We start from the raw sequence: 18028 nt of genomic DNA, 5'->3' as shown, positions 1-18028 counted from the left end.
ACTTAATTTTCAAATTATGGCGGCGCAAAACCTGCAGTCGTACCTGCGCGCATGAGATCTTCAATTATATTTTAATAGAAGGTCCGAATAAACCACATCGTTTTCGATGTACTCTTGATGAACAACTTCAGTTGTTCACATAGTCTGAGGGCATCAAAATCAAAGGGGCACCAAAATTTTCGTGGTGTATTTTCTCTTTTGAATGACGCCTAAGACATTAAATATGAACCACCACGTGAAATTCGCCTGCGCTCAGAACCTACCTTATTATTGAACTTATTCTTTCACGCAGTTTCGGTTTCGGTTGCAGCAGTCAAAAGACAGTTGCGACGTCACGAGTGAGCACCACATGTGAGGCATACAAAAACTTCAATATAACAGCCCTTTGCTCACTTACTGCCACTTCAGCTTCTGGAACAGTTTAGCGTAAAAGTTTGATTGAATTGAAACGACAAAGAAGCTGCGATATTGCAGTTTTTGTATGCCTCAAGAGTCACTTGCGACGGCGCAACCCTCGTCTGGAAACTGAAACCGAAGCTGAAACTGCCCACCAACAAATTTGCACGCCCCGTGCACCGAGCACTCCTATGATGCGCGGCGCATCATCCCGCATTTGCTTCTTATTCTTTATTTGTACCTGATGTATATTACCCTCTACCCCTATCCTTTCTTACTATCGTTCCCTCCTTTCTTTCCCTCTCCCTGTCCCTTTATTCCCGCTAGCCGCAGCTCAGGTGTTTCAGGTTTCGATGGAGATGCCGCGGCTACCACATCTTCCTTCCATTGCTATTTTATTCTATTAATTATTAGCCACTAACAACAACAAGCACATTCCGAAAAATTTCGGGTCTCCACTCCTCGGAAAAACAAAAACAAAAACAACACAAGGGTGTGGAAAGGGTACCTTCATCAGTGTTATGCCCTTGCAAACTCCTTCACTGCGTAGTGAATTTTCAGAGTAGAAATAAGTACGGAAAAGGATAAGAAGTTTGCTGGAAGGGAACGAAGGGCAACCCACGCTAGAAGCGAAAATTACCGTAAAGTTATCGGAAGAAGAGGTATCAGAAGCAATACACTAAAAGTGACAACTATCACCGCCGGTCACATTCGAAGTTGAATTCGAAGTATATTATCATTAAATCCGGCCCATAATTATTGTTATCCGTTCTCTACACAACGAAGACGAAAGGAGAGATTCCGCACATCTTTAGGGGGCGCCGCTTTGAGACCAAAATTGTTGCTCAATGAGCAGCAATGCTACAATGCTGTTTTTTAAGTGTATTTTACCATACGAAGTTTGCATACCACAAAAGTTTTTTTTTGGTTCCCACGAAGTTCGTATATAATCGAGCCTTAATTGACGGTATGAACAGAACAGCAACACTGCGCTCAAAATTGCTACTTTATTAGGCCCGCCTCTTTATTACGCAAACACAAGCTGTCACAGAATACGAAGCCCTAGCTGAATGCATGTCTTGCACAGCAAGGCTAGTACGAGACCGAAAACGCAGGAACGCCCACTATCTCTTATAAACAGCTGTCCTCAACGCACGGAGCCACAGAGCGACACAAGCGCTCAGCTGTTCTCTGCCAGGCACTGACAAAACGAGACTGGAAATTCCACCGGCGCATCGATCACCGCCAGACGTCTTCCCGACGCGACGCGTGCCAGACAGACCCGCTAACGAAGCCCTGTCCTTATAACGAGGAAGTAATTAACGTGCCCCTGAATGCAGCCCACTGTTATACGGCTCCTCAGTTCTTCGCGGTCGAGCCAGATGCACCACGAAAGGGCACCATGGTTGCGACAAGTGCCAAGAGGGCCATATTCCTTAGATGCAAACATGTGCAAGCCCTGGCGGCACTAAAGCTGGTAGCGTAACGCCGCTGCCTGACCACGCGTGGAAACGTACCTGTCAATAAACAGTCGGCTTTTCAGGCCGGAAACGCAGCGAATTCTGACAGGCCAAAGTACAAACTTTAGCATATAGAGTAGAGTAAAGTATTAACTGCCACCTGTCCCTTTTTCGCCTCTACTTACTGTCTATCAGATTAATTGTGTCATGCGGAAATAAGCGGCAACCACACTTATGCAGATCAGTAAGGAAGCTCTGTTCGACAGCAATGCGCCTTTACACCCTTGCGGTGGCGATATAGCTACACAAGCCCAAAGAGTTTCACAAAACTGCCAATAAAGCCGGAGTGGACAAACTCTAAAGAAGCGCGGTTAATGCCGGAGAACTGAGACAGCGCAGTGCCAATTTGCGAAACTGTGAAGTTTGTAACGTTACGAAGAAAATTTAATTACGCAAGAGATAAAAAAATCATACCTCCCAGAACAGCGGAATGTGGTTTTCTTTTTCACAGCAGCATTGATATCAGCCAGCAGATCAATGTTCTGAGCGCAGATCGCGGGCCACAGCCACACATGCATACAGCCACGATTTTCGCTCGTGGAGAGCAGCCAGATCAAAGGTATCGCGATTTGCCTCTTTGTACTCGGCGGACGCGGTGAAGCGAGCCGTGCAGCTCGAGCCGAGCTGCGTATGCCGAAAATAAGGAGAGAAGAAAGGTGCCGGGAGGGAAATAAATCATAAAAATAAGCCCTAAAGTGCAGTTTCGCACAAGCCGGGAACAGCAGCAGCTTATTCGCATGCATTCACTGTACAGCTGACGCGCGGGCCCTACTTCGCTGTGAGTATTCGCACGGGTGAATTGCTGGCCGATTCGGTTATTCGTGTTCTATCAAAAGAATAAAATTAAAAATAACCCAGCGAACATCAAGACACAGGACCTTCAAGAGGCACACACACTGTCGCCGGTGCGTGCGTGCGTGCGCTTTCTTATGGTCCTGTGTTTTGGTTTTCACTGTTATTTTTTTTTTGCTACAACTTGAGTATTCGTATATGCTGCATTGTGCGCTGGTCAATATTACCCGAGCTAAGGTGGCTAGAGCCTCAATTTTTCCCCCGAGCGCTCAATTTTTCCCGGCTGAAAGCTAACAGCCCCCGCGAGGCGAGGCCGGAAGCGCGCACAGAGGCAATAAAGCAGGCTCCGAGACCAGGGGCCCAGAGAGAACACGCGTCACGCGAAACAATGCCGGGCGTGGGGAGCACCCGGAGCGGATGCCGTCAGTCGCCGCACCCCTCGCGCGGACGCGAGCGTGAAGAGGCATACCGCGTTTGCAACACTACAACACTTCTCCCGGGCATTCCCTGCAGCCTAGCACGCGCACAGTACTAGTCTGCGTTAATTTTTATAGTTACGCACACGACCAGACCTTATTTTCTTTTCGCACATGCCCACCGCAGTGGCTCATTTGCTTTGGCGTTCGGCTGCTCAGAGATGAAAAAGGTGCCCGCGTGCTGCGCGATATGTCAGTACCCGATAAGAAACCCCAGGCGGCCGAAATTAATCCGGGCCGCTGCGCCACGGCGTCTCTCACAGCCGACGTATACCACAACATGCTTTTAGTTCACGTTTTTCAACCGTTCCGCAGCACGTATGCAGAAAGCGACGATCCACAATCGGGTCGAGTTGTGTTCGCGCACATGCGGTACCCGCTGCTCGGGAGCCGGCGCCCGGACATCGGGGGCCGGGGGGAGGGGACTTCACATCTGGCTTCCGACCGCGGAGGGCAGGCCGGGAGGCGGCAAGGCGACGCCGGCTGCAAAGCCGTGTCGGTTATTATGCCCTGCACCCGTCGCGAATGGCCATAAATACGCCGAGAATTGGCGATAATGCCCTATTCTCAACCCCGGGTGACTAGCCATGCCCAGGTATGGGAAAATGAAACATGGGTTTGAGGAAAGGAAAAGCGCAGCAACCGTGTCCGCATGCATGCAGACACCTCAACCACGCCGTGGGGTGGGGGGGGGGGGTGAGATACTATTAAGGGAGGGAAATATAAGGGAGAAAGAGGTGCTGTGGCGCTGGGCTCCGGAACAACTTATATCACGGAATTCAAGTACCTTGCTCTTCTGACTTAGGGGACAGTGGGAAAAACCGCGACACAATTTTGCAGGGCATCGCCACGTTAGGTACAGTCGGCAAGCAAGGTAGCCGATACAAGGAAGTTTAATATGGAGACAATCGGTCATGTTCTAAAGAACGCAGGTAGCCTAACACAGTGACGAGGAAACTAGGCATAGGTAAAAACCAGATGTATGCGCTAAGAGAGAAAGAGGCAATGCCATTAGAAACATGGATAACATAGTTAAAGTAGCCGAAAAGTTCTGCACAAATCTATGCAGTAGCCAATGTAATCAGCAGAACGTTAATCAGACAGACAGTAGGGCAGCAATGGGACATCCTACCAGTAACTAAAGAGGAAGTAAAGCGAGCCTTAGAAGCAATGAAAAGGGGAAAAACAGCTGGGGAGGATCAGGTAACAGCAGATCTCTTGAAGGACGGAGGGTAGATTGTGCTAGAAAAACTAGCCAACCTGTATACGCAATGCCTTATGACCTCGACCGTACCAGAAGCTTAAAAGAACGCAAACAATCTTAACTCATAAGAAAGGAGACGCCAAGGACTTGAAAAATGACAGGCCGATCAGCTTACTATCCGTTGCCTACAAGGTATTTACTAAGGTAATCGCTAATAGAGTCAGGGCAACTTTAGACTATAACCAATCAAATAGGCAGGCTTTCGTAAAGGATACTCGCCAATACACCGTATTCACACTGTCAATAAAATGATAGAGAAATGTGCAGAATATAACCAATCCCTAAATAAATTAAGCTTTCATTGATTACGAGAAAGCATTTGGCTCAGTGGAAACTTCAGACCTGCAGGCATTGCGGAATCAAGAAATGCTGGAAGATATCTAAATGGCTGCACAGCTACCATAGTCCTCCATAAAGCCAGCAATAAAATTCCAATAAGGAACGGGGCCAGGCAGGGAGACACGATCTCGCCAATGCTATTCACCGCCTGTTTACAGGAGGTATTCTGAGGCCTGAATCGGGAACAGTTGAGGATAAGAGTTAATGAACAAATACCTTCGTAATTTGTAATTTGCGATTCTCTGATGACATTGCCTTGCTAAATCACTGAGGAGATAAACTGCGAAGCATGGTCAATGAGTTAGACAGGCAGAGCAGAACGGTAGGTCTTAAAATTAACGTGCAGAAAACCACAGCAATGTTCATTAGTCTCGCAAGGGAACAGCAATTTACAGTTGGTAGCGAGGTGCTGGAAGTTGTAGGGGAATACGTCTGCTTAGGGCAGGGAGTGACCGCAGATCCGGATCATGAGAGGGAAATAACTATAGAAGAATAAGAATGGGGTGGAGCGCATACGGCAGGTTCTCTCAGATGATGAATGGCAGTTTGCCAGTATACCTGAAGAAAAAAGTATACAGCAGCTGTATCTTACCGGTACTCACCTACGGGGCAGAAACTTGGGGGCTAACGAAAAGGGTTCAGCTTAAGTTAAGGACAACGCAGCAAGCTATGGAAAGAAAAATGATAGGCATAGCGTTATGAGACCGCAAGCGAGCAGAGCGGGTGAGGGAACAAACGCGGGTTAATAGCATCCTAGTCGAAATCAAGAGGAAGAAATGGGCTTGGGCAGGGCATGTAATGCGAACGCAAGATAACCGCTGGTCCTTAAGGGTAACGGAGTGGATTCCAAGAGAAGGCAAGCGTAGCAGGGGGGCAGCGGAAGGTTAAGTGGACGGATGAGATTAAGAAGTCTGCGAGGATAAGATGGCCGCAGCTGGCAAAAGAGGGTTAATTGGGGAGACATGGGAGAGCTAGGTCTTTGCCCTGGAGTGGGCGTAGTCAGGCTGCTGCTAAAGATGATGATGATTATTATAGTGACAGTCGGGGACAAAAGGCTCTGGGCCGCGTGCGCCTTAAAATAAGCCGACAGCGCTTATTGTTAGCCGCCGATAGGAGACAACACTTGTGGAGATCGAAGTAAAAATCTTGTTCTTTCACCTCCACAAGTGTGATCTCAAGAAGCCCGCTAATAATAGGACTGCGGCTTCGATTAAGGCGCACGCGGTCCAAAGACTTTTATCCCCGACCGTAGCAACAAACAAGATATCGCCGAATTATTTGCTGCCGTCCAGTCATCGCACACACTAAATATGACAATGCCAGCTCAACAACTGCCTGGCATTTTGTCCCACCCCGCGGGACAAAGTCAAAGCACGGGGCCAAATGAGACGTCCTTCCGAAATTAATACAAGTCGACCCCAGATATATCGAACTCGAAGGGGGCCGCGACACAGTTAGATATATCGATAGTACGATATATAAATACATGGCAGCAGATAAGCTAATCTGTGCACGGTGCACGCTAGCGGCGCGCTTCCTGCGGTGCACGGTGCCTTGGAAGAAGCAACCTGCGGTCATGGGAAGTGTGTTACCGGTACACTACAAACGCAAAAACGTTTCAGGTGACTGCGGTAACCAGCATTGGCTAAATGAGGAAGCATTGACGCTTCCTCGTTTCTTTTTGCCTCTCTTTGCTTCACTTTTCCCTTCTCCTCACGTTTACTCGATTAAGCATTGATGTAAATTCATCCAATTCCCCAATTACCATTACAATTACAATTAATTGTCTTACTTAATCAAGTTCCATCAATTGCCCATTTTGCGTTTTCAACCTTGGCGCCACGCTTCGTTTTCAAATTTGGCGCCAGGCGTTGGCTCCGCCCACACTTTCCGTTTTTCAAATTTGGCGCCACACCTTGCCCTGGCTCCACCCACTTTTTGGACGTTTTTGGCTCCGATTAATTAACGAATCAACTTATCGACATAATTATTTTTTCGACATCAACCTCACATCATCTATCGATTACAATCATTCGTTTGGCCCCACCGTTTTTATGTTCCTCACAACTGCTGCGGACACGACCTTGTCGACATAGCCTAGTAAAGCGTTCGCTTTAATAATATCACAATTTAAACTGGGGCACAGCTGATTTCTGCGTCGACTTCAGCAGCGATGCAGCCCACTCGAGAGCTGCCAAAAGCCTTCGGTCAGCTAGGCTTCGCATGACAGCAGTGTCGCGGTGGAAATAAGCACGCCAGACTACAGATCGAAGGCCACCCTCAAGCACATAACCTTCGCTTCGTCACGCGGTTTTCTTCCTGGCTCCAAGCGCAAAAAGTGACCGCGGGAGTGCCATTCGGAGAAGCGCCACTTGCAGGGGCGCTGCGCGCAGTTCGGCGAACGGGGACAACGCTTTTGAACAGGATTCTCACGGGGATAGGATGACAGTTCGATATAAGCAATAATTCGATACATCCGGATTAGATATATATTAACCAGTTTAGCATTTCATGCCCACGGTGTTGGCTTCAAGGGCACCAATGCAACCTTTGTGGGTCTATCCGCATGACAAACATTGGATCCAGATAGAACCGAGAACCGTTTTGTTCTAAACGACCCGTCACCGCCTAGGCAACGTTCGTGCAGTATCTTCCCTTCTTATCTCTTCACTTTATATACTAATCAGTGAGGGGGGGTGGGGGGGGGGGGGGGCTTTAGGAAGACCAAAACGCTTGGCATCGGCGCTGCGTGATGCTGCCTTCAGACCATCCCAGAGAGCGATTGAACCGGGGAAGACTTTTGGATTAGGCAACAAAAACCACTATCGTTACTTTAGGCCTTGCAGAGCACCAGAATGAGCACGTTTTCCGTGCTAACTAAATATCCAATTAATGCTCTAACCAAAACGCTTGCCATCGGCGCTGCGCGATAAGCAACAAAATGCCGCGTTTTGTCCCTGCATAATTAACACCTCGTCAAATCGTCACAACCATAACGCGACACGAGGATTTATCAAGTCGGCCCGCATGGGAAGGCCGGAGCTGATTAAAATAATAGACATTTAAATCAGGGGTTCCCGTACCACGAACTGGCGTCGAGAAGACATGGTGCATGTCACGCGGGTTTAAACACGCCGCTCTCTTGGCCGCGGTGGCGATTTCAGGAGTCCGTTCACACGTCCACGCGATTTTGTCGCGTGTCAGATCCCGTCACTTGCAAGGGAAGACGTCCAGAAAATTCCCTCCGCTCCGTTCTTGACCCTTTCATATAACGCAGTTAAAACTTCATAACGTCGTCTCCACAGGAAACAGATAATCATGTTTGGAAAGGCAGAAACTTAGAACGCAGCTGCAGTTATATACTGGCACGTGAAAACACCTCTTACGAAATTTATACTGGCTTAGCAAGCTGTCTTAGCCGCACCACACGGTCGGCAGTAAATCGAGCGTGCATTAAAGCACTGAGCGGTGCGCCCAAAGCGTTTTACATATATCGACGACGCTGGCTAGCAGCCATGGAACGGGCCCCCGAAGTACGGCGACTTCGAAGCCAAGTTTATCGAAGCGGGTTCGGAGGACGAGCGCACATTTTCACCGAGCACAGTGCCAGAAATTAATTACCGCGCGGAATACTGGCTGACGCATTATACGAAGATCGTCCGAGGCGAAGCGGCCAAAGATGCCGAAGATTTCTCATTCCCCTCCTCTCTTTATTTCCTCGCGCTCGAGCGGAACAAACGAGCAAACTGCCGTCTCGTTATCAGCAGCACCTGGCAACGCGCGCCATTCGCGATGTGGCAAACACGCGCACGTCCCGTGGCGCCACTTTCTTCAAGCAAAACGAACGCACAGCAAGAATAAGCGGGCAATCCTTCGCTCGGCGACGCACTAATGAAACAGACCCGCAATCAGTGCGAACGGGGTCTCCATGCTGGGGGGGACCTGCACGGGTGGCCACCATTCGGTTAGAGAACGCGCTGTGGTCAACCCTGACACAGCCTGCAATGTGTGTTGCCTTTATTGTTGCCGCGCAGAAAGGATACCCGCAGTGAACGTCGACGTAAGCCATTTGCCGGTGTCTTAAAATATATATTGCAAGAATGGCAGTTGATGACGGCTGGAACATATGAATGTTTCACTACAGTACATACTACGGTACCAGACTATACTGTATCAGTTGAGAATGGTTTATCAGATCATAAGATGGTTTGCTTGAATGTACCGCTGCACACAAGAACCTGCAAGCAACCATATGTCGTGATGCAAGTTAAGGATTATGGCCGTGCGAATGACACGTCTATCCTAGATGTTTTGGAAGAAAACTTTAATGAATTTGAAATAGCATGCAACCGCGAAAGTGTAGAAGTACCATGGGACCGACTTAAAGGCATAATCAAATACTGCTATAGACCATTTTGTCCTCACACGTATAAAAAAATCAAAGCAAAAAATTCCATGGATAACTAGGAACGTCATACACCTTAAGCGCAAGATAAAAAGATTAAGGAACAAAAAAAAAGCAGGGCAACAGAACTTTCAATAACCAAACAAAAGCTAAAATCTGCATTGGTGGAGTCGAAGAAAACGTTCTTCAATAGAACGCTTTCAAACTTCCTCAAATGCTCGGCACAAAAGTTTTGGCGATATTTCACAGATAGAAAGAATGCAATAGAACAGTTAGTGGATGGCGACGTAGTCGTGACAGAAAAAAAAAAAGATATTGCAAACGTATTTAATCATTTCTTCCAATCAGTTTTCACCAAGGACAGATGTGATAGTGACGGTGATCCTATAGTCTGCGCAATACAATACCCAACGGAGGACCTACGATTAAACGGGGGGGGGGGGGGTCCATGCTTTTGCTTACGTTGGACTAAATAAAATCGTGAGGCCCAGATGAAATACCGACCGCATTTCTTCAACGGTACGCTGAATGGATGTCGTATTATTTGCAGCTTTTATTCGAAAAATCTTTGCGGGATCACTCAGTACCTCAGGACTGGCGCGATGCCACCGTCATTCCGATATTTAAAGGTAGCAATAGGCTATGTGTAAACAACCATAGACCAGTCTCGCTCACTTCTGAGTGCTGTAAAGTCCTAGAGCATGCAATAGCAAAACACATTATGTATTTTTTAGAAAAAAAAAACCATTTATTATGCCCAGTCCAGCACGGTTTCCGATCTGGCCTTTCGACAGTGACACAGTTAATCGAAACTGTGCATCTACAGATGAATGCCAACAGATAGATGTTGTATGTATAGACTTTGCGAAGCAATTTTATAAAGTTGCACATCATAAACTACTTTCCAAAATGAGAAGCCTAGGAATTAGTGAAAATATAGTATCGTGGATTCAGGCATATTTAATAAACCGTCATCAAGGGTCAGAATCGGGAAAAGTAAATCGGGGCAATGTGAAGTTGTGTCTGGAGTGCCGCAGGGGTCTGTTTTAGGCCCTCTGTTGTTTTTGTTGTATATTAATGATGTTCGTTCTAATGTTGATCCGCCTGTAAAAATTAAACTATTCGCTGATGATTGTTTAATTTACACGCGTGTAGCCTGCGCGGAAGATCAGATTAAATCAAATAGACGCCTGCAATCATTAAACTCGTGGTGCCAAAGTTGGGGCATGATAATTAACTACAAAAGATCTACATACACTCACATAAGTAAAAAACAGAACCTTATCAGATTTGAATATAATATAGGAGAAAATGCCTTGGTAGAGGTACAGAGTTTCCGATACTTAGGGGTGACAGTGACGCATAATCTAGACTGGCGTACGTATTCACATTGAGAATATCTGTTCGAAAGCTTACCAAAAGTTCTGCTTTCTTAGGAGAAAGCTTCCAAATGCGACTAAAGAAATCAAATTGGTCGCCGACAAAACGTTTATACGACCAGTTCTGGAATATGCGAATGCTGTGCGGCGCCCCCACCAAAAATGCTTTTAAAAGAAGGTGGAAAGAATACAGCGGATTTCAGCACGTTTTATACGCTCCAAGTATCGCCGTACTGATACAGCGGTGTTAATTGCAAACGCTGGAAATTAGAAGAATAAAACATCGACTCAAACTTTTTTTCCATACAATTCAAGGGGCATTAAAAATAAATAAAGAACATTATGTGAAGTCGCCTCTAAAACGTGGTTCCCGAAAAAACCACAGCAGGGTACTGCAACCTATTAACACACGTACATATGTATGCCGGTATTCATTTTTTCCTGATGCAACTGAACTACGGAACAAACTGCCAAGTGATGTTGTGGAGACTGCGAACGAGCAACAATTTGAGCTAGGTGTCGATATGTTTTTCAGAAATGGTGTACAAATTTTGAACTCTGTTTCATGATTGCTCATTGAAGCGCTTATGAAATGTATTTGTTTTTGTTCCCTCTCTGTAACGACCCTCATTGGAGGGTTAACAGTATGCCCGGATAAATAAATAAATAAATAAATAAATAAATAAATAAATAAATAAATAAATAAATAAATAAATAAATAGTGAAGTCTCCCGCCCCCGGTCGCTACTTTACCAACAAAAGGAACGCGGACCACAGACGAAAATTAACGTGAACAGAACAATTAAGGGCTGAGGCTGTGGTTGGTGCACCGGCTCTCTCTTTCGGACCCGTTGCGAACGAGTGCGTTAGCCACGACTTCGGATGCTTGAAGATAATTAAAGGGGCTCTGAAAGGGGCTTTAATAAAGTTGCGGTATGCCTGGGTGGTTAAAGCACCCTACTTCACAAATACTGTCCACGAAGATTTTTTTTTTTAAATGTGATTTGCACAAGCTGAGTTATCTGTAGTCAAAATTTGAATTCCAGCGTCTTCGCGCTTTTCCCTCTCCTCTCGTCACTTTTTGCACATGGCAAGGTTCGATTCGTCTGCACTCCCTGCACCAGTTCTGTAATGTTCTGCGGTGGTGCTGTGGCGGTGCTGCGAGCGTGCGAAGCCAGTTCTAGCAGTTCAAGTGGAGCTTGGCACTGGCTGCTTCCAAAACGAAAGGTCGAGTGCAGGCCTGGTCGTCTGCTAGCCTTGGCGTCACCACCAAATTGCAGCCCAGCAGCGTGGCGCCCAAATCAACGGCCGCCAACATCCCGAACCGCGTGAAGAATTCTCAAACAGCACATCGCAGCGAAGTGTTGCCATGAATCAGCCTCGGTGTAACCTCGCGGCAGCTAAGCGAAACTGTGTTCTTTTACTGAACGGGACTAATGTGTGCGCGCGCCGACTTGCATGCTAAGCGGTTGTTGCAACAACGTGTATCATGCGCTGCATGCACGTGTTTACTTTTTAGTTAACATAACCGGCTTCGAGTACTAAAATAACTTTATTAGCACAAAAGACAAACGCCGGTGACGGGTCCGTCGAGAGCACGATGGTCGAGAGATTCAAGGTGCCGGCGAGGGCACCAACCTCCGTCGCCTCCTTCTCGGGTGGCCAATCACGTTCCATGAGAGTCGGCGGGCCCGTGTGAGGCACCGTTCTCAACGACGAGTGGAATAATTTGAGTATCTCCGCCGTTTATCGCAAAGCGCAAGCCGTCGTCTGCTTCCATGGCGGAATGCAGCTGCACCATTTCGGCACCGACCACTGAGGAGGTGCACAGTTTTCCTGAAATTTCCTGAACTAGACCAGCACAACGTCCGCATTTTTTTTTTAACGAATGGCGTCGTGCAGACGGCACCATCTTGCACCGCTGAAACGAATGGCGAAGTGCAGCACCGCGAGAACCAGTTCACGTATAGTGCAGGCGAATCGAACGGACCTGGAGGGTCGGCGCTCCTCCGCCGGCCCAACCTCCGGTGGCGGTATTTCCTGACCCGCCGGAGCTACGTCTCTTATAGGCCGCAGCCGTGGTAGCTGCCTGACGTCTGAAACAATTTAAAGAACTGGTATACGCAGGCGGGAGCGACGGAGGAGGGTGCGAGCATGAAAAAGTCGCCGGAAAGGGCTCGCCAACTCTTGCGCGTGATTATAGGTTCACTACTGCGTGCAGAAGTGTATCATTTGGCTCAGGTTTTCATAACAAAACAGTGCAGTGATTGAGCGAATTTATGTGCCCACCTGGGAAGGTGTTTCAGAGCCTCTTTAAAGGTGCGGTTATGGTACCACGCCTGAGACTATCAGGACCCACAAGGAAAACGAAAACATAGAAGCCCAGGTCCCGGGTTCGAACCCGACCGCGGCGGCTGCGTTTTTATGGAGGAAAAACGCTAAGGCGCCCGTGTGCTGTGCGATGTCAGTGCACGTTAAAGATCCCCAGGTGGTCGAAATTATTCCGGAGCCCTCCACTACGGCAACTCTCTCATCCTTTCTTCTTTCACTCCCTCCCTTATCCCTTCCCTTACGGCGCGGTTCAGGTGTCCAACGATATATGAGACAGATACTGCGCCATTTCCTTTCCACCAAAAACCAATTATTATTATTATTAGAAGCCCAGGCGCAAAAAAATAGAAGTTGTCCGGTCCTGCTGTGTGGACCAGTGTCCCGAGTCTCTTTACTCTTCCTGTGTCGACGTTTCTTAGGAAAGCGCAAAGACGCGAGACCGTGCTCTCAGGACGACTTTGCGCGACACAGCCGTCACAGCTGCTCCTAAGCTTCTCGATGCAGCTTCTTTTGAGGCACCCTATAAGCCTTCTTCGGTCACAGTGCCACGGGTGAGGTGACGTCGCGTTAAAAAATGAAAACTGTATTTAGGAAAGGAAATGCGCAGTAACTGTCTCACTTTTGGATGGTCAGCTCAAGCGCTCCGCGAGGGTAAGGGATGAAGGGGGGGGGGGTGGGGGGGCGTGGAAGAGGCGCAGTAGTAATTCCGGCCACCTGGGGTTCTTTAACGTGCGCCGACATCGCGTGTCCTCAGCGTTTCGCCTCCACCGGAACACTGTCGCCGCAGCCGGGGTTCAGCCCCGCGAACCTGGGCTCACCAGCCCAACCCCAAAGGCCCAGCTGAACCACGTAACCGCAATGAACACATTTTCAAGTGATAGCCTTCGACGGCCCCATCACTGGTGCCAGTTCCCACAGACCCCATCACACGCAAAAAATAAAAAAAATAAGCGGGTCAAAAATAAAAGAAAGCCAGCCACGTCGAAGATCACGCCGACAAGCGCTTGTTTTCCCTCCGTCCTTGTAAACTACCTCCTCTTCTGCGCTCGCATTCAACGTCTCGCACGTGTTGCACGCTGAACGCGAAGCAGGGCGCCCGAGACTTGCGCATAATGAATCCGGCCGCTGCTCGAGAGAAGAACAGCATCGGCGGCTGCCGTCCTTCGAGACCGTGATTGCACACGCCTCGTTGTTCGTCGTGGAACAAGGTCGCCCGGCGCCGAAATCAGCTGACAGACACCGCGGCAGCGTTTCCGGACACGCGATGCCAGCCAGCGCGCAGTAATATAAATACGCGCACACCGCTCCTTTTTTTTTTCTTTTTCTTTCTTCTTTCTCCAGCACAGAGAGCAATTGCGGCGGCGCTGACGTCAGCGACGAGCTTTTTCCACGCCGTTCGACACGCTCGGCTAGCGTCTGCGGACCGCATGCAGAGAGCGCGCGGGCGGACGGGCGGACGGCTCGTCACGCGCTTCCTTTCGCCTGCATGGATGGCAACCGCCGGGAATGAGGAGACGCCGCGCACCCTTCGAAATAACGAAGTCACCGGGGAATGAGAACACTCTTCGCTCTGGCGAGCATTTCGCTATGACGCGAATCTGACGCTGCGCGGTCAAATCAGTGCGCATTAATTGCTCGCTTCCCCCCCCCCCCCCCCCCCCCCAGACCAATACCGATTAACAAGGGGAACCGCATACCATATAGCATAACATGTTATCAGCAGAAAGATGATGGCCAGAAGCACGGCCATTTGTTTGTTTACCGTTCGGACCCATAGGACCACCGCGAAAAGAATAGTACAGCAAAACAAAACGGCACAATAATAAATAGAAACGTGCTACAAAAAATTACCGGGGGCACTAAAGGAGCTTCAGTGCGAGCAATGCGAGAGCACTGCAATTCTATTCCAATTCTATTTCTTCGTAGTTGGAGCAGTTGTATGCAAGCACTAGTACCGCCTATTTATTACTGGTTAACTGGTTATTCCAGGTAACTATTACCGGCTATCAGTAATAGTTAGAAAGTTAACTATTCAATATTATTGCCAAAGCACTACTACTCCACTCTCCAGACGTACCACCCACGAGCAAGAATCTTGTGCTCTCGGAGTAGCTCGGGTAGTCACTGCAGCTTGGGTTAGTTCGGAGGAGCGTCGGGCGAGCTGTAGCCAACGGGAGGAAGCTCGGGTAAGTACGGAGGAGCGTCGCGCCGTCTAGGTCACGTGATCTTGTGACGTCATCACAACCTACCCACTGGATTGGTCGCGAGAGGTCGCTCGGGAAGAGCAACTTGGGTCGCACAATCCCAGCCGGTGACAGCATAGAGTTTCTTACTATTAACTATAATAGGATACAACTTAAAAAAAAACAGCAATTGTTAACACTGGGCCACGATCCGCAGCGTACTGTAACTCCGCTAGCCAGTCACAAAAGTAAACGAAATCAATGTTTGACTTTACTGAACGAGCCACGTATCAAAATTCCAGAACTTGTAACTTTTTTCTCGTGATTAGCTTCTTGTTTAGAAGACGTGAGACGTTTTAACAACGGACTACTTTTTTGCCGTAGAGGAATCCTGTGCGCCGGTCCTGAATGTGGGCGGAGCTTCAATGCAGACTTAAGTTGTATCCGATTTTAGAGGGAAAGCTGGCGGCGCTGCACCTCAGCCACCATGGGCGCGCAAAGCATCATGGGGCGATGAGCTACTTGGTGCGGGACAGTCGTTTTTTTTTTTTTTCATGAACACAGAGTGGCGTTACTGAGATGTCCCATTCCGTCCATGGCGCGCCCAGCGTGCAGACGACTTTGGCGCCAACGTAGTGCGCAAGAACCGTAGTAGCGAAAACGGAACAGCATACGACGCCAATAAAAGATTTCTGTTTTCCGAAGTGCCATTAAAAAACCTCTTAAAGTGTTGAAGCGACATTTTTTTTGAAAACATATTTCTTTTTAAAAGTGCGCCTGTTAAGCACGAAATATTGGCTTTTGTGGTCTGCAATACTTGGCCGATAGGAGAGCAAGCCATCGCTTATATTGGGCTAACTTCACATGTTTTTCTGCTTGTTTGTTGAGATTTATAGACAGTATATTGAACGATAGGACATTCATGATTATCGAGTAATGTTTGTTCTTTCATTATTTTTTGGCCAAAAGCTGTAGTTCTGCAGTCGGTAGCTCTCCGCCCCATGATGCTTAGAGCGCCCATGGTGGTACAGGTGGTCTCGATGAAGCTCCATGCAAACTCCCACAGGCGGGGCGCCAGCTTTGCCTCTAGTTAATAGTGAGAAACTCCGAGTATGGGTGGCAGCACCTCCCATCGCTGGGCAGCGTCGTAATGCTTAACTGCCGCACCGCTGCGCCGGGAGTGATATGAGCCTCAGCGATCTGAATGTTATGTAGAGAATGACCAACTCAGCATATACGAGCATTGACCCACTAAAGCTATCGCGTCATACCCTTAAGGCGGAGCTTAAGTGTTCTCTCCAGTTGAAGAGTGAACACATGCTTTAGCACGTGTACTCGGTTTAAAAACCATTATTTAGTTAAAAGAGTATAGACACCTAATTTTGGTGTCATGTTTTTGTTCTCTACAACGATGCGGGACACTAATATGTATGAATCGTCAGGTGATATTCGCCTCGCATCGCTAAATAATTTATAATAGTATTTTTCTGTCGTGCTGTTTCGGTTCGGTTTCAACAGCCGAACGACGGCTGTGACGTCAAGGAGTGGTTTTGTGTCACGCAAGGCATGAAAAAACGTCGGCATAATCACTACTTCATCGTTTTAATTCATTACAGTGCTGAAGACAGCCTTCCCCAAGAGTCGGAATGACAACGAATGCAGAAGCAGCGACTTTAATGCAGTTTTTTCATGCCTCACGTGACCTATAACCACACTTTGACGGCACAGTCATCGTTCGTCTGTTGAAGCCGAAACTGCACGAGAAAGAAAATGACTCAATTTTTTTAGCGGTCGTAGGAGAATACCACGTGGTAATCCATGTATAATAATACCTCACGCATCATTACAAAAAAAAAAAACACGCAATCAAAAGTTAGGTGTCTATACGCCTCTAACCAGCCTGCTAGTTAGCACGTCTTAGCTGCATTCTGATGTACTACACCGATGACAATGCTATGCCGAAAAAAAAGCTGGTTTATGGTTTATGGGGGGTTTAACGTCGCAAATCGACTCAGGCTATGACGGAAGCCGTGGTGAAGAGCTCCGGATAATTTCGACCACCTGGGGCACTATAACGTGCGCTGACATCGCACAGTACACGGGCCTCTAGAACTTCGCCTCCATCGAAATTCGACCTCCGCGGCCGGGATCGAACCCGCGCCTTTCCGGTCAGCAGCCGCGAGTGCCATAACCACTGAGCCACCGCAGCGGCGCTAACGCAAAAAGCCCAGTTTTAAAAATTGCGAAAAGCATTAGGTGAAACACCCTGCATAGAAACCAACCGGACGAAGCAATGGTGTGCGAATATTCGAACCTCCTTACGAATCGAATAAAGCTCCATACGCGATTGAGGTTTGGTACTGAAAAGCACTGTAATTCCAATATCCCGCCGCATTTAGAAGCTTCGCACAGCTCAATACTTTTTTTTTCGCGGAGAAGTGGAGGAGATTCGCGTTCAAAAGATTACGAGCACTAAAGTCAGGATTCAGAAAAACGAAACTATACGACATACACCTCAAGACAGCCCGCTGGGCTGCTCCGTTTATCTCTTAGCCAGTGCCGACAAGGCCACTGCTTCTGCCAGGCGCGCTTGCTTTCCTTGGCACGCGCGGTGGCGGCAATAACGCAGACGTCAGCAGACCTGGAAAAGAATTCATTGCTCGGATTTGAACACTACCGCATTAACCGGACTGTAACGGGCTATCTCGATTCATCGACTGCATCGAGTTCCTGCAAGAAGACGAACAGCAATGCTGCAAATAAGAGCGATCAATATCCCGTGTCCAACGCACCTTCTATTTCTGGGTCCTTTTTTCGAGAATATCAACAGCCAACCAGGTCGCCTCTACGCACACAGCTCGATGAGGCTTCGGTCGATCGGTTCTCACTTTCCGTATAATTGCGACCGCGAAATATTCGCCCCGCATATGAAACTAACAAAAG

The 18028-nt window shown here is 48.1% G+C and overlaps 1 protein-coding gene across 1 annotated transcript in view; it reads right to left on the bottom strand.

Annotated features, from left to right (window-relative positions):
- The window catches only part of LOC144093975 (uncharacterized), an 84860-nt gene that overhangs the window by 31623 nt on the left and 35209 nt on the right, over nucleotides 1-18028 (bottom strand). The gene's annotated exons all lie outside the window — the stretch shown is intronic.

This window comes from Amblyomma americanum, chromosome 6 (assembly GCF_052857255.1).
Source record: "Amblyomma americanum isolate KBUSLIRL-KWMA chromosome 6, ASM5285725v1, whole genome shotgun sequence".
In the NCBI taxonomy this organism is placed as follows: Eukaryota; Metazoa; Arthropoda; class Arachnida; order Ixodida; family Ixodidae; genus Amblyomma; species Amblyomma americanum.
The sequence above is the reverse complement of the archived record's forward strand: the minus strand, read 5'-3'. Positions and strand labels throughout refer to the sequence as shown.